General features: G+C 39.5%; 1 long non-coding RNA gene across 1 annotated transcript in view; it reads left to right on the forward strand.

Annotated features, from left to right (window-relative positions):
- The first annotated feature begins 2,710 nt into the window (after positions 1–2,710).
- Positions 2,711–22,852, forward strand: part of LOC121493689 — a 55,853-nt gene continuing 35,711 nt past the window's right edge. The window contains exon 1 of the long non-coding RNA XR_005988529.1: positions 2,711–2,852. This is a non-coding gene — a long non-coding RNA (uncharacterized LOC121493689). The remainder of the gene's footprint in view (positions 2,853–22,852) is intronic.

Consider the following 22,852-nt stretch of genomic DNA (forward strand, 5'->3'; position numbering starts at 1 on the left):
AAATGAATGGAAATTGAAGTGCCACTTCCATGCAGAAGCTTTCAGAGCCAGTGAGATTCACATGACATCTTTTTCCTCCTCATCTTCAAACTTGGAAGCATGTGATACAGCAGATGTTTCTATCTGTCTTGGGTCAGTACCCAGCATTTGGTACTCAATAAACATGTGATGAATGAATAAATGGATTTAGAAATGCATAGACTTAGTTAACTTCAACTATTTTCCCACCAACAGGTTATGTTTTAGGCCACCCGACCAGAAAGAATAATCAATAATTTAAAATAGGATGAAATAATATGGCACTCTCTAGGAAGGGAAGCAAAGCATAGAGCACCTCTGTGGTCTGTGCTAGCATTTTTCTAGGAAGAATTAAAGGGGCAATTTTAAGCGCCCCACATGATTGAGTTACCTCTGAGATACAAAATGTCACCACTTGCTCTAGTAGTTCCTGGAGAATAGTTTCTAGAAGTAATAGTTTTTGTAGTCATCCTGGAGTTTCAGTTCATGGCCTGTTTCCTACTTGGTAAACTTCTGGTTAGAGGACTTGTTCCCCAATCTTTGTTCCTAGGCCCTTTTTTGCGAGTTACATGAAACCCACCATGACACTCTGGAATGAACCAGCAGTAAACTGGTCTGTGATGCAGCACCTCCTGGCGGTGGTCTGGAGGACAGCTGATCCCACTGACCCGCGGGCAGAAATGGAAAGGCTTCCTCCTGCCTAGTAGACTTCTGTGAGTGCACACAGCAGGTTCTGGCCACCTCCTGCTCCCTCTTTAGCTGACAGTAGAATGAAAGCAGGCCAACTGCATGACCACTTGAAATTTATTTTTGCCCTTACATTCCAAACACATTCCCAGCCTGTGTCAGAAGAAGGTAGCTATCCAATAAAAATTTATGCTCCTTTGCACTGTGTAAAGTTGTTGCCAGACAGAACTCTATATTTTCCAGACTCCTGTTCAGCCAAGGTATGGTTATATGACTGGTCCATGCCAGTAGAGGATGAATGAAAGTGATGTGTATCCCTTCTGGGCTGAAGAGAGTAATAAGGAGTCAATTGATGATTTGCAGATACTGGGATGTTCTAGGAAGCCATGTGTTTGAGATGACAGTGTCTTCTTCAGCCTGGGTCTTTGAACAACTCCTCAACTGCATGGAGTATACAAAGCCAACACTACGCTTATCAATTATGAATATTCATGTTTGCCTGTGACAGCAGAAATTAGCCATCATGCTGGCTAAATGGGATTGGGAGGGGGATTGTCTGTTCTAGCAACTGTTCCCTTTACTTTAATACAGCCCACTCTACCACTTATGTCACCAGCATAAAATACTCAATCTCAAAGAGTCCTTTAAACCAGCGACATGATTGTTCACATAGCCAGCCTTGGGTTGACTAGTAGACAAAATGTTTTGTTGGAGTCATTTGGACTAGTATTTGAATTTGACATTTCCTAATTCTTTACTCTGAAGCTGTGCTAGTTAGGGTAGGTAATTCTAGTTTCTATGATAAATGACCCCCAAATCTCAGTGATTTAACTCCAAAAAAAAAAAAAAAGAAGAGAGGGGAATTTTCTCAGGAAAGTATAACTAACTTTAAGCTAAAGCCAATAACTATCATTTCCCCTAAATCTTTAAAAATGATAAAAACTAATTTTCAAAATCTCTTAAAATTCTAATCTTATTAGATTAATAATAAACTACACAATAGAATGGCATCAGATTGCCCCCATGGATCTTAGCCTGACAGTTTGTTTCCTCTTAGAACGTTTTGGCAAAGGCTGTTTGCAGTTACCATTATCTTGAACATCTGAAACACAGTTTATTTACTTGTTTCTTTGTTTTCTTGCTTATTTTATGACTTCTGCCTGTCTCAGAGGGGCACCTTGTAGTCTTTTCTGTCAATGTGGAAGAAAGGAACAGAGAAGGAGATAGAAGTCTTGAAAAGATTCTACAGTCACATGCGAGACAAGTCCTAAAACGACACATACTAAACATGAGCAGGGCTTTTGCTGGTACTACCTGGGTAGAACAAACTCCAAAAGCAGATATCCAAAAATTACATTAGCCTATTTTACCAATGAGAAGGGACCACACGAAAGGGGTAACGTTAACAACAGTCATCATCGATTGTTTTTGCTACCCATTTTGTGCATTTCCTTACTTACCCCCTCCCCCCACTAACTGTTTCGTATGACTCCAATATCTCATGTAAATGGCAAGCAAACTAAGCAGTTAACTCTTTTGCTTGGATCATATCACTAGTAAGTAGCAAAGGTTGATTGTATCTTCAGTTCTTTCTCCAGAGCCCATGCCCTTGACTGCCAATATTGTTAGAAATTAGCTGATCTGGGCAAGAAGGGTAAAGGACAGTTAATTAGGAATTGCATCTTTTACCCACTATGCCATCTGCAGCTGCATCCTTGGTGTCAAACCTAGGTTAAACTAAGATGGACAAATCCCTAAGCTTCAAACATTCCCTCAACCCTATTTAAAAAATGGCAGATATGGAATGAATGGCAAAGCCTATCTTATCTCAAAAACTCTTCTTTAACATGTATAGCATGAAAATACATAAAATAGCTCTGTTTCTACTTGGAGCAGTTTACACTATGTTTCTTTTCTTTTCTTTCTTTCTTTTTATTTTTAAGATTCTATTTATTTATTCATGAGAGACACAGAGAAAGAGAGAGAGGCAGAGATACAGGCAGAAGGAGAAGCAGGCTCTATGCAGGGAGCCCAACGTGGGACTCGATCCTGGGTCTCCAGGGTCAGGCCCTGGGCTGAAGGCAGCGCTAAACCACCAAGCCACCCGGGGTTCCCCTACACCATGTTTCAAGTATTGTCTGCTCCAGGTAATTTATGGAATCTCCAAAACTGAGCTCATCGGCTCTTGAAGAAATGGTGGGTTTTGAAAGTGTTCATACTTAGGAGTTTTGTTGTTGTTTAGACACTAAGCTAATGGTGCTAGGTAGGGTTAAGTCACACAAAAAATCAACTAAATAAGTTTAAGATCTGATTGGCTTTATTAAATGATTCATGAATCTGACAGTATCCCATCTAGCAAATAGAAAGGAGCTGCATAGAGCTGTGGAAAAGGAAAGGGTTTTTTATAGGCAAAGAGGGAGTGAAAAAAAAAAAGAAAATTATTAGCACAGAATGCATTGTTTTAGGAAAGGCCACCTTTCCAAGGGGAATGGAAGAGGTCTATCAGCAAATTTTCTAGTGCTGACCAGGAAATGCCATGTTGACTGGTTAAATTCCTTGGTGGTGGTGGTGGTGGTGGTGGTGGTGAAGGAGGTTGAAACTGAAGTTAGGTTAGATATTAAGTCTTGGTTTGCTAATGTGGGGCCATAACATTAGTGACTCCATTTTAAGTCTATGGTCTTTTTTTTTTTTTTTTTTAACGGTAGTGTATCATTTTAACGGTAGTGTATCATTTCATTTGCAATATGCTGCACATGTTACTTCTTTTATATTCCAACAACCGACTATTCTTCATTTTAAGGTTAAAAAAAAATCTGCTCATCTGTCTATAATCACATTTAACCCCTTTGCTAGCCTACATAAAAAAATAAGCATTATAATATAGAAATAATATATTGCTTTTAAAAAGGTAGACTTTCATGGACCTATAACTTTTTGTTCCTTTTAAAGCCTATCGTAGTACACATAATCATCTAGTTTAAGAAAGTGAGGAAAATCTCCTCTCATGATGAGGTAACCCTTGGGAACTTGTGAAGTATGTTAAACTAGGAACATACAAATTTTTTCAAAGAACTAGATGGGAATGGATAGAAAACAATTTTATTCTATGAAAAAGTATATAATTGGTTCAAATTTTGTCAGAGAGAAGGAGAATCTTCTGACTTTAGAGCCTTTAGACAAAATTGATAATTCATTGAGAATTCTTGAAAAATAGTTTTCAAGAGTGGCTGTACCATTTCACATTCCCACCAACAGTGTAAGAGGGTTCCCTTTTCTCCACATCCTCTCCAACATTTGTGGTTTCCTGCCTTGTTAATTTTCCCCATTCTCACTGGTGTGAGGTGGTATCTCATTGTGGTTTTGATTTGATTTTTTATAATTGAGGAACCCAAAGTAAGTGGAATTAAGAAATACGTCAAATTGCCTATAAGAAGCAGAATTGGAATTGAACTTTATGTCTCTTTGTCTCCAAGCCCAGCCATTGAAGTGCTGTTCTATACAAAGTAGCTTCATCTTTTAGGTTCAAAGTGTATCTGGAACTGTTTTGGTTTATTTGTTTTTTGTTCTTCGCTTTTTTCTGTATGAGAAATATTTCCAAGGACCTTTCTTTCTTTCTTTTTAAAAACTATTTTATTTATTTATTCATGATAGACACACAGTGAGAGGCAGAAACACAGGCAGAGGGAGAAGCAGGCTCCTCACAGGGAGCCTGATGTGGGACTCGATCTCAGGATCCTGGGATCACGACCTGAGCGAAAGACAGACGATCAGCTGCTGAGCCACCCAGGCTTTCATCTCCTTTCTGCTCTTTGTTTCTCTCCACCCTCCCAAAAATAATTTTCAAAGAGAATGAGAGAGGAAAAGTATAACTTACATTTGATCACGATGAAGTTTCTTTTCATTTATTCAGTTTGATTTCTTGGGTCATGCTGTATCAATCATTTGCATTTTATTTTCAAGTAAGGAAAACCAAGTTTGTAACTACAAGTTTGTATTCATCCGATGACCTGGAAGAGGGCTTGCCCCAGACTGTTGGTGAATTTCTTCTACCAAGGTTTTTCTCACTTTGATGAGAAGAATATTTGTAAATTCAACTCTATGAGTCTCTGCAATTAAGTGGTTGTCTTAATGTCTACACAATACTGCTAAGCCTATAACTGAAAACTAGTCATATAAAATATGGGGAAAAATTTTAAAAGTTCATTGAACACAATTCCTCAGGACATGAAATTATAATTATAAATAAATGGAATTAAAACATTAAAATGTATTTTCCCCTGAGAAAGGAAACTTGATAAATGAGAGTTTTACATATCAGTGGGTTTTGTTAGAAAATTTGAATTGCTGGAATGACATTCAGCTTTTTCTCCCCCCAAATATGAAATGAAAACTGATATATTGAAATTTCTCTATTACTCTAGCCACTGACCTGTCAAAAATATTATGGGTTGGTTTACCTTGGAAATTGGCATTAATAGGAAAATGACATGAAACTTGCTGCCCAAATGCTACTATTTCCAGAATTGTAAAAGTTGCATAGGCGTTTATTTCAATTTCTCATTTAGAGTGGCATGGGAGAGTGGATCGAAATCAAATGCAACCTCTGAAATGGAAATGCACTCATGCTGATTGGTTCTGGGAGAGGTGTGTGAATACGGGAGTGCCCATTTCAAGCCTAAATTATTTCCGTGGCTTAATTCTGGTTTGAGCTTCAGGTCTGATTGGAGATATACTCTTAATAAGGGAATGCTCAGGTGACCTTCAGACTTTCTCAAATAACCATCACAATAAAAGTCAGAATTGCACAATTATTACATCTTCTAGTTTCCTAGCCCTTCTGCAGCCTCATATGCAATTAGTAAAGGCCAGTGGGCACTCAAAAGCGATAGCATTTTTCTTTTAGCAAATGAAAGAACAGAGAAGAAGAAAAAGGAGGAGAAAGAGAAAGAAAGAAAGGAAGGTAGGAAGAAAGGAAGGAAGAAAAAGAAGAAAGAATGATCAAAAGAAAAGAGTATGAAAAAAAGGTCAATTTTCATTTTACAGATAAACAAAGAGCACTTTCCCTTTTATGAAGGACTCTTGTGTCTTTTATTCCAGTTTTCACATGAATTCTCCCAATATCCTCATGAAGTTGATGATAGCATTAATATTTATAGAGGGTCCTTTTTTTTACAACTAAAAATATTATGATGTACATTGTTGTTTGTTTTTTAATGAGAGAAAAAGAGAGAGAGAATGCAAGGGGAGAGGGGCAGAGGGGGAGAGAGAGAAAGAGAGAGAATCGTAAGCTGGTTCCACACTCAGCATGGAAGCCAGTCTCCGGGCTTGATCCCATGACCCTCAGATCATGACCATCGCTGAAACTGAGAGTCAGATGCTCAACAGATTGAGCCACCCAGGTGCCCCAATGTACATTGTTTTTTTCAATGAGTTTTAATGAGTAGTGGTAATAAGCCAATTTTCCAGGAAAGAAAACAGTTCTTCAGAAGAAACAAGACTTACATAAGTAAGTTTCCCCCGTTGTGCAATGGGGAAAAGACAGTGATGGGATTGAATGAAGGTCTTCTGATTCCTCATGTCCTGGGGGATGAGAAGGTGTTTCCGTGTTACATGCAAATCATGCCTCTTGGTGTATAAAATACTCCTGTGGGCACTGCCTGGTGATTTTCATGTCTTCAGGTGTTCTTGAAATACTGCCCTTTAGTCCTCAATTCTGAATGTCCATGCCACCTTCAGTCCACACCTCACAGGTTCTATATCATTATTTGAGATACTTACTCAGATTCATCCTTCCCCAGAATGGCTCCTCTGGCTTTGTCATGTCCCTTCTAGTAGGCTGCATGCTGTCAGACATCCAAAGTGTATCTCACACCTCTGCCTTCTCCCCTAGTAGAGAGGAAAGGGGGAGCAACATAATCCGTACAAAAATATGTGTGCTTTAGTCCACAGGCCAACAATGTGGCATGTTAGCTTACTGAAATCAAGTCACTTTATCTTAGGACAAAAGCTTTAAATATTTTCAAAGGAAGAAAAATTGTGAGGGTTTCCCCACTATTATTCCAGAGGTACTAGTAGGGTTCATAGCATCATGTCCTAATTATTTTAAATGCCATTACTGAAAATACCTACTAAAGGGTAATCCAGGCTAATGAAAATGCAACATAAATGTCTAACAGAAATAGAGGCTGTTCTAAAATGCAAACAATGCCATTTCCAGCACAATTTAATCAGATTATAATTTATATTAGTATTTGCGTGAAATGCTGGATTTTAGTATCTCTTTGTTGTCACTGCTCAATCTCTAGGAGCATAGGAACATGTGTCTACCCATGTGTTTAAATAGCATCTTAATATATTTTAAGTGAAAAAATTAAGATTAAAGAAAATAACATCTTACGTGGATTTCTTTAATCCACCCTGTTTACCTCTGAGCAAACACAGATTGCTGTTGATGTTCATCAGACTCTACCCAGCAGACAGGTTCACTCAAGAGGCACCCCTTTGAAGGCTTCCCATCCATGCCCCCCTTTTCTCTTGAATTTTGGGTTCCTCTTCATCACACAAAGGGTACATTCTTAGAGGGCAACACTCTCATTTCTCACTTCCACATTTTTATTATCTATCTCTTTTTGAACACTACCTTCAGTCATGCCTCTCCCAATAACAAGCAGACAAGATTGCAGATTCCCCTCAGCCCACCTCTATCTCAGGGGTACAGAAAGGAGCAAAGGGTTTATATGTCTTTATGACCTTTATGAACAACACAAATTCAAGGAAAAAAATTGTAAGATCCGCTCATTGAGATGACCCAGCCCTGAGCTGCTAAGTAATACCAGAGACTCTCTAGGTTAAAGTGGGCTGATACACATGCATGTAAGTAGCTGTGCGTGTGGGTGTGCATGTGTGCAAGCATGTAGACGTGCATATATGCATTATATGCATATTTAAATTTTCAGGATTGATAAAACCAAGTAATAGCCTGACCTTTCATGATGTCACAAAATTGATATTAGATCGATGTGTTAATAACAAAACATACTAACACTCTGTACCACAGCTAGAAGGACACAGACAAACATTTTATCTGACATGGGATCAAAGAAACTCCCAAAAGTAACAGATGAAATCACACGTGGCCTATTTGTCAATATAATTTTTTTCAGCACAGAAGGGATATTATAAACAATTACCAACTAGAAACTTGGACAATGATTTGGGCTAAAGAATATGTCTAAAATGAATAAATGGGCCCATTTTTACAAGAAGGGCCATTATAGGAGGCAGGAGTGGGACACAAAAGTTGGACAACCATGATCCTCCCAGGAAGAAGGCAGTGGATTCTGTTCCCAAAATAAAATAGGGAACTATACATATTAGCCGCCTTCTGTTTTTAAAGGTCATTTACAATCTTCCGGCAGGTATGACTTTCATTTGCAGACGAGGAAAACTAAGGATCAGAGAGGCCAGCCGCATCCCCTGAGTAGAAGACCCCACAGCCCTCATTCTTTCTGTCACCTGGTCCTGCCTAGGTCCTGCCATCCATCACTGCCTCAATTGTACCTGTGGCATTTTATTTGTAATAAATCTAACCGTGCTCCAGCAAACATTTTATTGCTTTTAGAAGGTCTGTCTCTTCAGTTATTTTTGTCGATAGAAGTGTAGGCAGGATAGACTCCCAACTGCTATTTTCCATCAACTTTTTGGGTCCTTTTGGTGAACAAATCAGTTCAACAAGCCAGCTGGCAGAATGGAGCCCCTACCAGGTTCATTCCTGTCTGTGAGCATGAGCCGCCCAGATGCATGCATGGAGTTATTTTTAACAGCTCAGATTTGGGGGCAGTAGAAAGAAGGGTCAGAGTGGTCTTCCCTCAGGTGAGGTCACCTCACTGCTGACCCATTCCACAAAACCCAGACTTTCTGCTCCTTCTAGGAAATGTAACCAGGGTTACAAAAGCCCCTGGCCTAAGAGATGAGAAACTCGAGGTTTTTGTATTTCTACAAGACTCTCATTTTACAGATAAGGATCTGAGGCCATGATTACGAGGAAACCACAGGAACAGGATTTATTTGGAGGTAGGACGCTATGCAGCAACTGCCTGGGGGAGTCGAACTTCCCTGACGGCTGGACAGTCTTCTGGGGGCCTCAGAATCTCCTGAAAGCTTGAAAAAGTGCAGATTTCTACAAGTCTTAACTCCTAGAGAGTTTAAGCCCATATGATTGTCTAAGTTTCTGGTTGATATTTGTTTATAATATCCTTTATGTGCTGAAAAAAATATACCAACCAATAGGCCACGTGTGATTTCATCTGTTGCTTTTTGGGGTTTCTTTGATCCCGTGTCAGATAAAATGTTTATCTGTGTCCTCCTAGCTGTGGTTCAGAGCATTAGTTTTCCTTTTTTCTTTTTTTTTTTTTTTAAGATTTTATTTATTTATCCATGAAAGGCACAGAGAGAGAGAGAGAGAGAGGCAGAGACACAGGCAGAGGGAGAAGCAGGCTCCATGCAGGGAGCCCGATGTGGGATTTGATCCCTGGTCTCCAGGATTATGCCCTGGGCTGAAGGTGGCGCTAAACCGCTGAGCCACCCCGGCTGCTCAGTTTTTTGTTTTTGTTTGTTTGTTTGTTTTCATTAACACATCATCTAATATCAATTTTGTGACATCATGAAAGGTCGGGCAATTCCTTTTTTTTTTTTTTAAGATTTAAAAAAAAATTATTCATGAGAGACACAGAGAAAGAGAGGCAGAGACATAGGCAGAGGGAGAAGTGGGTTCTCTGTGGAAGCCTGATGTGGGACTCTACCCCAGGACACTGGGATCATGACCTGAGCCGAAGGCAGATGCTCAAACATTGAGCCACCCAGGTGCCCCATTACTTGGTTTTATCAATCCTGAAAATTTAAATATGCATATAATGCATATATGCACGTTTGCATGCCTGCACACATATGCACACCCACACGCACAGCTACTTACATGCATGTGTATCAGCCCGCTTTAACCTGGAGAGTCTCTGGTATTACTTAGCAGCCCAGAGCTGGGTCATCTCAATGAGCGGATCTTACAATTTTTTCCTTGAATTTGTGTTTTTTATAAAGGTCACAAAGACATATAAACCTTTTGCTTCTTTCTGTACCCCTGAGATAGAGGTGGGCTAAGGGGAATCTTCAGTCTTGTCTGCTTGTTATTGGGAGAGGCATGACTGAAGGTAGTGTTCAGAAAGAAACAGACAATAAAAACGTGGAAGTGAAAAATGAGAATGTTTCCCTCCAGGAATTTACCCTTTGTGTGATGAGGAGGAACCCCAAATTCAAAAGCAAAGTGGGGCACAGACAGGGAGGCTTCAAAAGGGTACCGTTTGAGTAAGGCTGTCTGCTGGGTAGAGTCTGATGAACATCAACAGCAGCCTGTGTTTGCTCAGAGGTGTGAACAGAATGGATTAAAGAAATCCATGTAAAATATTATTTTTTAATTTTAATTTTTTAAATTCAAAACTATTAAGATGTTAAACACTTGGATCTATGCTCCTATGCTCCTAGAGGTTGACTATTTCAAGCACAATTTAATCAGAACATAATTTAGATTAGTATTTGCAGTGAAAAGCTGGATTTTAGCATCTCTTTGTTGGCACTGCTCAATCTCTAGGTGTCTTGGGATCTGTTTTGAAAATATCCTAAACAAAACCAAAACAACCTCCACGTGATTGATTGCTCGCACATGATGAACTGTGTTCTCTGGATAACAGCTCCTTTGCCTAAAAATCGTGACCAGAACCAGCATTTGCCCACTTGGGCCCTTACCTTGAAGTCCTCCAGGAGGAAATGATGCATTGGACTCTGGTCCACCTAAGGCAGCCCAAGGGGTGAGAAACAGGTCTACATCAAGGTTAGGGACCTAGAAGCTGAGAGCTTGGAGCCTCCTGCTGGCTGCATGGCTTTGTGTGCTCAAAAACGTTGCACCCGGGTCTCCTCATCTGTAATATACTGCAGGCAATAATAGTACCTTGATCAGATTATTGTTACGAGGTTTAGCTTTTTTTTTTTTTTATAAACTACAACACTGCTTAGCATATTGTAAGTACTACAGGAGTACAAAGAATTCCAGATTGTTCAAGCCTCAACTGTCCTAATACAAGTCTCCTTTCTCTGCATTTCACTTAAAACATTTTTCTCTGTATCTGACACCAAGAATGTGTAGTGGCTAACTAAAGGCTTCATTCTTTCTCAAAAGGAATAAGACTCTGCTTTCTCCTTCTTTATTTCTGTGGATCTTGGTCCAGACAGGTTTGTGACCTGCTTTGTCTCATCTCCATTAAGCAGATGAACACGGAGGTATAGCAACACTTGCTTCATCCTATTACATTGCATCCATTAAGCCAAGGCCACATTAGTGCCCAGATGTCCTCACTCACCGGTTGGAGACTTTCTGCTGTCTTATTAAGGCCAGCTTCATGATGCACTGGGAGCCTGAATCAACCGAATGCAACCACATCAGAAGTTCTGAACACAGGAGGTCCTTAATACCCTTGTCCCAATTTAATAAGACACTAAGGCTCAGAGAGGATTTGGCTGCATTTTTGAAGAGCCCCAAATGTTTTCTCATTGATTCTCCATCAGTGACACACATAAAGCCTCCCAAAAACGTGAGCTGGTAGGCTGAGCCCACCCCGCGGGCAGACAGCTGTGTGCATCTTGCATTGTACTTCACTGAGCTGTGAGGGTTGTTTGGATGCAATCCACTCACATAGATTCAATGAGAAGAAATTAAAACTCAAAAATAAAATCAATACTTATCTCTTTGTGCCTACTCAGTGACTGTAGACTCTTGCTTTCATGGGTAATAGATTCAGGCACCACTGCTACAGAATGCTAAAATGTATGGACTTCTCCATAGTCACTAATTAATAGTGTGCACACACAGAAAAATAACCAGGCGGAACACTTAGAAATGAAATTATTGCCAAAGCACTGACTACATAGTTTTTAAGTGGTCAGTCAAGTGAATAAAATGAATAATTGAATACGCTTTACAAGCAGGCAGTAAGGACAAGCAACCCAACAGGTTTTTATTTCTCTCTGAAGAACCCACATCTTATAGGGGCGTCTGGATTGATTTCACTCTTCGTTACTCTCCACAGCCTTTTTGCAGTTGTGTTTTCTCTGTGAGGGTTCAGAACAGCCCTTGCATCATTGAGCACAATCTCAAGGATGTTTTGGGGAGTCCTTTGCAATAGCTGAAGACTTCATTTTGGTCTGGGAACCTGCATACAAGGCAAAAAGAATATGGGTTTAACCTTAATCGAGGTTGCAACTTATCTCAGCCCTCCCTCTGCATGATGCCAAATAATATCCATGGAGAAATTTTCTTAGAAAATGCATGTAAGTTGGACCCTTGTTGATGTCGGAGTCTAATTCTTGAGAGTATTTTGCTCCACATCTGCAAATCCGGGAAAAAAATGATTCTGACTGGATGAACGGGAACTGAAATTATATTGCATCTTGACACCAGATTTATCTTTGATTTTCTTTTGTCTTTCTATTTCCTCTCTTGGCAAACTTTTCCTGTAAAGATCTAGGTAATAAGTATTTTAGGCTTTACAAACTATCCAGTCTCAGTTTCAACTACTCAACTGTGCCACTCGGTGGTTGGAAAGGAAGGGAGCCATAGAAGATCCATAAACAAATGGGGGAGACTGTGCTCGAGAAACTTCATTTACAAAAACATGTTGTGGGCTGCATTGGGCCCCTGGACTACAGTGTGCTGACCCCTGACCTACCTGCACCACAGCCTTGGTGGTGCATCAGCAAAGGCTTGGAACAGTTGACATCCCAGGGTTAGCACCTACGTGAGGACCTGGGGAGGAAGATGGAGAGTGAGCCAACTTTCCTTTTTTCCTTGTCGGACTCACTTTTCTTCAATGGCGGGGAATTCAGCTTCAGTGCTGTTGGCCTTGCGGTGCCCAAGGGGAGGCACTAGAGAGTTATTTTGCAAGCCTTTCATCTGAAATGTGAAGTGTTTTCCCAGTTGAAGGTCTAGAGAGGAACCCCCAGGGGAGAGAATTGAGACCAGAGCTCACAAACCCCATTGTTTCAATGGTGTTGTTTCTCTTTTACTTCCCTTAAAGTTCGCAATCATTAGCCTCAAGACCCTACACTTGGGGAGAAAAAGACTTAGTTGGCTAACTGATTTTTGTCCCTACTCAAAGGAGAGAGACGGAAGAGGAGGAGAAGGATTGATATTCCCCAGGCAGAACAAGAACAGAAGAAAATATTTTCTTCAGATGATGATCCAAGGATGTGGTGAGCCCAGATGTGAGGGTAGTTGAGAAAGCGTGCCAGGGGCCTCGGCTGAATGCCTTTGGACTGTGCAGGTTTGCCAGACCCCAGGGCTAATTAGGACCAGGCAGAAAGAAGCTCAGCATTCCACAGCCTGGCTAGGCCCCTTAAGGTAATGCTTCTTTGAAGTCTGAGAATATCTCATTGTTTATTCAAGCTTCAGCTCTCAGCTTTCTCCAAAGGGATTTGAAGGAGCTTAAACATTAATCAAAATACAAACTGAGACTATTAGTAATGAATTTAAAGCCAAACCTATCCAGATAAGTAAAATTGGAGTCGATGTGGCTAGAGGTGGGAGATAAGCTGATTGCTTCATTAAGTACCAAATTTGGCACAAGTGTAAGACTCTTACCTGGGATGTCTCTAGGGAAGGACAGAACGCAGCAATGCATCCACTGCAAGATGCCCAGCCAAATCATAGGCTTGACTACCCCCTCCCTGGGGAGTGTTATTTTAGGGAGGATTTGACTTCAATAATCATCACTTTCAGGGGCTGGTGATGATGGGAAAACCAGACATGACCCCTGATGGTGATTATGGAAGAGGAGGGGCAATCTTAATTCACTTGCATTAATGCTAGCAATTTGGGACAGATGGATATGTGCCTGCGTGAGCCTTAGCACCTCCTTTTTCACCCAGAACCAGCAATTGAAGCAGACTATCTTGTCTCCTGAGGGCTGTCTCCCTTAATCAGTGACTGCCCAAATGGCCACATATCCGTTCTACCTCCTTTCTTCCTCTACTCCACTTTGACCCTGTATAATAGATGAGGCACTTAGCTTTTCCCACTCCATTGCAGGGATAGGTAAGCAGATCCTAGAGCAGCATTATGTAAGACAGAAGAAAAACTGTGCTAAAATTGTGTGTGTGTGTGTGTGTGTGTGTGTGCGTGTGCGCGTGTGAATGAGTGTGTTGTGTTGAATGTCTGCAGATATTTCTAAACTGTGGGGCTAGGTTCGGGTAATTTCTCACAACAGTTTTTCCTGTATTGTAGCCTCCAGTGGAAATTTGATGGGTCTGGCAAATATATTCAAGAATGCTATATCTGAGTTAGGAGGGAGCTCATTCTTCGATGCTGGCCAGATCACAAGAGTGAGCCAGGTTTTTAGATTGTTATAAATGGCAACTCTGACTTGTTTGTTACCAAATCAGAAAAGAAGAGAATAGTCACAGGATCAAGGATACATGTGAGGGATTGAACTCTGAAATGTCTCAGAAGACTTTAGAAAAAGTCAGCTCTGTGGTCTTCTGTGTGGCCACTCCCTCCATCCCTAACTCTCCAACCGGATGGCTTAAATTTAGTTTGACTGGTGTGTCTCTGAGCCCACTGGGGTGTTTGGCTGATGTGGCCTGGGTTCCACCTACCTTGGATTCTAGGCTGCAGATTAAGGTCCGGTTCTCTTGTTCTTTAGTAACTAAGTGGTGACATGGGAAGTTTCTCCCATGGTGAAAGCAAAAGGGCAAGAAAATAAAGCTGATCCAGCACATACATTTCACACCTCTATCCATTTCAGTTTTACTGACTTCTTATTATCGAAAACAGTCACGTGGCCAATCCAAGGTTGGGGCCAGGAGAACACTTTCTGTCATGGCAACAATATGGATGAATTATAAAAGGATGGATAAACAAGGAAGTAAAAGACTGGAACCAATGATTCAGGCCATCACAGAGGCATACCTGCAAGGCTGGGTTCTGTAGCCCAGGTGGTGTGAGCAAACTGCTTGGTCAGAAAAGCCCCAAACTAGAGACCAATAGTTCTCTATAAAGTTTTAGGCCAGTAGATGAAGTAAGGTAAGAAATTGGGTCACCATGTAAGGATCTACCCTACTGTCATATAAAAATGGTCTTATTATAGTACATTTACATCCTTTCACTTAAAAAAAAAGCCTTATTTATCTATTTCAGAGACAGAGAAAGAATGAGTGGGAGGAGCAGAGGGAGAGGGAGAGAGAATCTTAAGTAGACTCAGCACTCAGTGCAGAGCCACACACAAAGCTCTGTCCCATGACCCTGAGATCAGGACCTGAGACAAAAGAATCAGACACTTAACCAACTGCACCATTCAGGTGCCCCCATCCTTCCACGTTGTATTTTTAATTGAGTCTTTGGGGTTACCTGAGGTTTCAGTATAAAAGGGTTTTTTTTAATTTTTTTTTATTTATGATAGTCACACAGAGAGAGAGAGAGGCAGAGACACAGGCAGAGGGAGAAGCAGGCTCCATGCACCGGGAGCCTGATGTGGGATTCGATCCTGGGTCTCCAGGATTGCGCCCTGGGCCAAAGACAGGCGCTAAACCGCTGCGCCACCCAGGGATCCTGAGGTTTCAGTATATTAGTGAGTGCTGAGGTCTTCCACATGCATGTATTTATTCAAAATCTTTATTTCTCTCCAGCATGTTTTGCTCCACAAAGCTAAGGACCAGGGATTTTTTTTCATAATAATGAAATAAACATGTATCTTTTTATATATATATATATTTGCTGTGTCAATATCTTATTCACCTCTTTGTTTGGACTTTCCGGGTGCTCATGGATAGATCTGACACTAATTGCTATAGCCTTTCTCAGCCATGTCTATCTTATTAGAATTCCTCTTTTCTCTTTGTGACGTTTGTGTTGGACCAGATGGTTTTTAGTTTTACTATGATAACTTTCTTGGGAGGCTGCCTTGATCTGTTTTTAAAAGTAAATGAGCAAAGAAGGAAGGAAAAGAAGAAAGGAAAGGAAAATGTATTTTAAAAAAGAAAGAAAAAGAAAGAGGAAGGAAAGAGAAAACGGACTCAAACATAATTCTGATACTACCGAGATGGGGCATATTTTTTGGTTCTTATAATATTAATGCGTACTGACACCAAGCAAGAATAACTCAGTTCCTGGAAGATATTTGTTCTTGGAAGGTAATACTATCAACCAACTAAAACACCTTGCTTATCAAGGCTAATACCTAGCTTGTCAAAACTTGCTTCCAGACTTTCACATTCTTAATCCCACCAATCCAAAGGTATGATGCCATAAATTCTCCCTCACCTTAAAATCACCCAGTCTGAGGCTTTTATAAAATCTTCTTTTCTTTTTCCCCTTTCACTTTATCAAGGTGGTGTTTTTTCTTATTGCAACATATCTCTAGTTTTGATTAGTCAACAGCTCTGAGGTCTTTAAGTAAGTCATTTCTCAACAGAAAAAAAATGTCGTTATTTGTAAAACCAGCCAGTGTATTGAATATTTATATACCCATATAAGCAACAGAACACACTCCAGAAAAACTTAAAATTCTACCAGTTTCAAGTCTGTAAAAAACACTTTAGTCATCTCTGGTTTTTGATAAAAACAGGAAAACAAATATAACTACTAAAATTTAATTAAAATATGTGATCATTAAGAAAAGTTATTCTGGGGCAGCCCAGGTGGCTCAGTGGTTTAGCGCTGCCTTCAGCCCAGGGTGTGGTCCTGAAGACCTGGGATCGAGTCCCACGTCAGGCTCCCTGCATGGAATGAAGCCTGCTTCTCCCTCTGCCTGTCTCTCTCTCTCTCTGTCTCTCATGAATAAATAAATTAAATCTTAAAAAAAGAAGGTACTCTGTTATATCTATATAACTAGCTACTCAGTTTGAAATATTTTGACCTACAAAATTATGATTAATAAATCCTAAGTGAAGGTTTCTTCTTTAACACTTTTAGCCAGAGCAAGGAAACAGCTATATATGTGACTCACTTCCTTCTTCCCTCCAAGGGGGAGGATATTCCATAAGCTTACATCCATAAGCTACACTCTTATCTAATGCCTGTTTACACCCATTTGTCCCCATGCACTGAATTCAGCAGTAGAGCCTGTGGCAGGCTACATGACTAATTATCTGAATTCCCTGACCCTGTTTGGGCTAGAAAGGTTACCAATGTATTGATATCTGCATACCATCACTGTATTTGGGAAGAGGGTGACTTTAGGTAGGACTACAGCCAGGTGAGCTAGTGAGCAAGTGACTAGAATATCCAAGGCCTCTCACCCTCTTTTTTCAACTTTACTTTTCAGAGGCATGGCATGGTTGATTCTAACCTTGGTTTTTGGTTTAAAAATGGCTCTACCTTGCTATTTCCTAAATTAATATTCCACATTTATCATTTCAACACGGTGTGCTGTGAGAGATCCTTCCTGCATATGCTCATTATTAATGATGGTTTTGTATGCAGTTTCCATCTTCCCATCAATCTAATGTCCAACTGTCAAGGGTCTGTCATGGCTTCCAAATGTTTAACCCTATTGTGATGTTTGGAACCAACTGACTTGGAAAAATGTCCCTAAAGAAAATTAAGGTGCTCCAATTTTAAAATGGAGAAAGAATTAAAGTCTACAGACCCAAATATATAATAATTTTTGTCATTAATGCATTTAAAAAAAAAGTAGTAGCAAGCCATCACTACTCAAGATAATGCTTGGATACTGAAAGTTCTCTTTAAAAATTAATAATTAGTGAAGAGTGTGAAGGAGAGTGGGAGATAGAGGCATAATTCACAGGGATGAAAGGCAAAGCATAAGGAATAGAGTCAATGATATTGTAATAGTATTGTGTGGTGACAGATGGTAGCTATACTTGTCTAGAGCATACCATAATGTATAAACTTGTTAAATCATTAAGTGACACACCCAAAACTAATGGACCATTGTGTGTCAACTATACTAAAAAAAAAAATTAAAATTCAGTGGGCAGCAGAGGGAAAGGTTTACCACTTGATCTTAAGGGAAAAACAACACAGATTCCTCTTTTATAATAAAAGCCCATTATTCCATAAGGAGACATTTATGAGGAAGTCTCTGTGCCTAGCACTGGGAAGGTTATTAGGATGTTTCATTCTCTCAATGTTCCTGCCATTTCTATAACAGAAAAAATATCAGAAGCAACTTGATGGAGAACATGGGTTGAATGATTTTATGGTCAAGACAGAGTTCGCCATCCACCCTCCAAACAAATATGAAGAGTGGAAATGGGGGTGCCTCAGTGGTTCAGTTAGTTAAGTGTCTCTTTTTTTTTAAGACTTTATTTGTTAACGAGAGAAATGGAGAGAGAGATAGAGAGAGGCAGAGACATAGGCTGAGAGAGAAACAGGCTCCATGCAGGGAGCCTGATGTGGGACTCGATCCTGGGACCCCAGGATCATGCCCAGAGCCAAAGGCAGAAGCTTAACCCCTGAGTCACCCAGACTTCCCAAGTGTCTGACTCTTGATTTCTGCTCAGGTTGTGACCTCAGGGTCATATGGTTGAGCCCCACATAAGGCTCTGTGCTCAGCGGAGAGTCTCTTGTTCCTCCCCCTCCTCCTCCACTCCTCCTGTCACTTACACACTCCTCCTGCACTCAATCTCTCATTCTCTAAAATAAATAAATAAAATCTTAAAAAAGTAAAAAGAGCAGAGATGAATCTAATTGGTTCTATTTCCACCCTCCGCCCTCTGAATGGTTCATATCATAAACACTACTGGATACTCACTGCAAAGCATGGATGAAATTATACACATTATACAAATTATACAAATATGGATAATACGAAATCCTTGCCCTCAAAGTGTAAAAGAGTTAATAGAGGGGAAAAAGCATGGTCTGCAAGATATTGAATAGTTGGCTGTAAAAAATTCCACTAATTTTTAACAGTATAGTGTGCAGAATTAGGCAATGGCCTCGGGGGGATCATCCAAATGGAATAGGGAAGCTGAGAAGTCAGAGGGGAAAAAAAAAAGATCAAGGACTGGGACATTTTATGGATCATTCAAGAACTATGTGTTCATAGATGACTTTATTATCTCATTTTGGGTGGTATCAATCATCAGAACATCCATGTATTTTATTGGTGGTTATATTTGTGTACTGTGGCTACCAGTGCCTTCACTTTTCTTCCATTAGTTCCCTATATCCACTGGTGTCTGTGCATAGAATATTCTGCCTTTAGTAGACCGTGATCTTTTTCATGGCAACAGTAATGTCAGCAATGAGTCTCAGATGCTTTGTGAAGCTAAAAGGGGAGAGTTGGACCACCAAAGAAGCAGAATGGGGGGATCATTAGGAAGTGATTAAGCCAGCAGGGTGGGAAAGTCTTCAAGGAGGGATCTCTGGCCCAAGAGCCAGCTCTCCCCCATAATGAAGTTCTTTCCTCCGTATCATCTCCATCAGCCCTTCAACATATTTCTATATCAAAGTCTGCACAAACAATACAACTTTAAATGTGCACTGATGTGCTTTCCATTTCCCTGATATGATGTGTTTTGTGTGTTCAATTTTTTGGAGTGAATTTAAGTTGAAGCTTCTATTAGCTATTTTATAGAAATCCTTAGTGGACCTTATAGCTGTTATTTCTGTGCAATAAACAGACGAACACATAGAAGACAGCAGAGCTCACAAGTCATTTCAAGGGGAGAATAAAGCAGGAGGCTGGTTCATTCAACAACATCATTTAACTTGCTTGTATTTAATAAAAGTGTGTGTGTGTGTGTGTGTGTGTGTGTGTGAGAGAGAGAGAGAGAGAGAGAGAGAGAGAGAGAGAGGGAGAGAGAGAGAGAGAGAGAGAGAGAGAGAGAGAGAGAGAGAGAGAGAAAGCATGCATACATTTGACCATGAGAAGTGGAGATTGTCAGTGTGTAGTGCGTTGTGGATACCGGCATACTTGCCGTAGTACTTTGCGAGTACTGCCCTAACAAAGTAGTACAGAATGGGTGCTTTAAAAACAACAGAAATTTATGTCAGCTTCCATACTTCCATGAAAAATTCTTAAAAATGTATTTTAAAAAAATCCAAACCCAGAAATTTATTCTCTCACAGTTGTGAGGTCTATAAGTCAGGCATCTAGATGGCAGGAGATCCATGCTGACAGCTCTACGGGATGATCTTTGCTTACCTTTTCCAGCTTTGGGCACTTGCCAGCAAGCTTTAGCATTCCTTGGATTATTCATGCATCACTCCAGCCACATGGCCCATTTTTTCCCTGCATATCTTCACATTGCCCTCCCCCCTGTGTGACTGTGCCTCTGTCCCAATTTTCCTTTTTGTAACAGCAGTCAAATTAGATTGGAGTCCACTCTAATGACCTCATTTCTACTCAGTTGTGTTTCCTAAAGACCATTATTCCAAATAAGGCCACATTCTGAGGTGTTGTTGGTTGGGATTTTAGCATTTCTTCCTTGAGGGATGCAGTTTACCCCATAATGCTTGCATATTGCCCTTTAAACAGAAGTCTAGTCTAGAGATTAACTCCCACGTTCTGCTGGTTTTACCATTCATAGTCATTTCTTTAAAGCCAAGTGGTCTCTACATTCACATTATTTCTGTTTTATTTCTCTGTTGGCTGGCTATAGCAAGTCACATTTTGAGAAAGGTAATATGTGGTGGGATTATAGCCACATTCTTTTCTTGTTTGAATTTTGTAATTTTTCCACAGAAAAAGACAGATTATTTTGAGGAATAAATTAGGATGTCGGTGTGATATCCACCAAAATCACAGCAGAAGAAATTTTTCCTTCCAAACAGAAAACATCCCTGAGGAAGCAGCAATAGAATTTTCTTTCATGTGATGAAATGATTGATTTTCCATTAGGTTAAGTGACGAGACCAAGGTCACATATTTAAAGTCAGGGACAGAAAGAAAACCCAAATGATCAACATAGATGAAGCAAATGCCATTGCTTGAAGCCTACACATTCAGTTCAATGCTAAGATTCATGCTCACTTTTAGAATCTTGTTTGAATACGACACTCAAAAGTCCTGAGTTTAGAAGTCAAGCCCTCCTCCATCCCCACTCTCATTGATCAAAGACTCTTCCACTGTCCTTGCTGATACTGCGTGCTTTCCATGCTAAAAAAACAAAAACAAAAACAGTACAGTCTTCTTATCAGGTTCAAGAAATTGGAGTATCAAAACAGTTTGAGAATATTGCTGCTCTAACATAAAGAATATTTTTTGGCAGATTTTTGCCTGGGGTTTCCATTAAAACTGGGAGAATTGAGTGAATGCATGTGAATTATATTTGGGTGTGACATGGAGATATCAGAAGCAAAATGGAAACCCCTACATTTGGGTCACCCTCAAGCTATTTATCTGATTTTAGAAATGCCATTGAGTGTCAGTTTCTTACTAGGTAAAATCAAGGAAAAAAATAATCATCCTTAATTAATAGTGTTGGTGTCATGACAATAACTTGACATCCAGCAAGCATTCCATAAATGTTTATGTGTTCATTCATGTTTCTGGAAATACCCCAAGAAATAATTATTTCATCTTCATGCTTCACTATGTAGATGGTTTAATATAGCTCTCAGAGAGAGCTATGTTAGATTTCAGTTCTGATAATTATTACCTCTGTGAGTTTTCCTAATCTTTTGGTTCCTTCCTGCCTGAAAAAAAAAAGAAAGGGAATAATTAATAATAATAATAATAATAATAATAATAATCCCTACCTTGCAAGGATATTGTGAGGGTTACATGCAATAATCCATAGAAGGCGCTTCATGTGCAATCTTAGCCTTTACTGAGTCTTTCATTTGTGACAATTACTAATGTCATTATTATTATTTACTAATAGCACTATACTTAAGACTTGACTACTTACATTTTTATTTTATTTAAGGCATTAGTTCTCAAAACTGTAAATGATTCTAGTCATTTTCTCTTAGAAATTATTTCTCTTGGAATCATTAGCAAAAGATGAAAAGTGGTTTCTCAAGAAGTTTTGTGATTAAAACCCCAAATCCCTTCTGATTAGTTTGAGAAAATCTAAATGTGGTTAAACATGACCTTGCTTTCATTATCCACCTTACTTAATTTATATTATTAGGTGTTGAACAGAAGTTGACTGAAGAATGGATTGTCCAACAAATAAACAATGTGGAAGGTTATATGTCCTGTATATTATTACTCTTGATCTGAGGTATATCTTTTTGGATTTCTATACTCAAAATTCTCATCACCTCTATTTTTCATCTTTAAAATGATGATGATAAAAAATAAAATAAAATGATGATGATAATTACTAATATTATTATAAGATATTTAATGCTATTCATGATAATGAAAATGCTTACAAGCTATAAACATGTAACACCTATTTGCCTATAAACTAACTACCAAAAATAGATATCTCCTGGAGTAGAAGGATATCACAAGGGGGATAGAGAAGTAAAAAAAAAAATTAAGAGAAGAAAAAAGGATGTATATTTATACAGGACATTTTATGTTTCAAACACAGTGCTTATATGGAGCTGTAAAATATGTGCTTATTTAGTCTTCATAACAAATTGAGTGTTTAATTACTAACATCCGTGGCCTGGGAAAAGTGTAGCACAAAGAAGGGAAAACCACTGAAGGTTACATGCTGGTCCATAGAGACTTGAGTTCTGACTACCTTTTTCTTTTCTTTTTTTTTTTTTTTCTGACTACCTTTTTCAAGATGGCAGACTGAATGCAAAAGTACATACTTTTTCACTTTCCTGATGTCCCAAATGCAAATTAAAAATACAATAGTTATTGTGTTATTTTTTTTTAAGATTTTATTTATTTATTGATGAGAGACACAGAGAGAAAGAGGCAGGAAGAGGGAAGAGATGCAGGCTCCATGCAGAGAGCCTGATGTGGGACTCAATCCCAGGACTCAGGGATCATGCCCTGGGCCAAAGGCAGACACTCAACCACTAAGCCACCCAGGTGTCCCTAGATATTGTTTTTTTTTTTTCATATATTGCTTAGCAAATATGTATGTTTAGATGGGCAATTTGGCAATCTTTATTAGAATTAAAATATGTAAGCTGTTTGATCCAATAACCTTATCTTTAAGAATA

This window comes from Vulpes lagopus, chromosome 6, assembly GCF_018345385.1.
Source record: "Vulpes lagopus strain Blue_001 chromosome 6, ASM1834538v1, whole genome shotgun sequence".
Lineage (NCBI taxonomy): Eukaryota > Metazoa > Chordata > Mammalia > Carnivora > Canidae > Vulpes > Vulpes lagopus.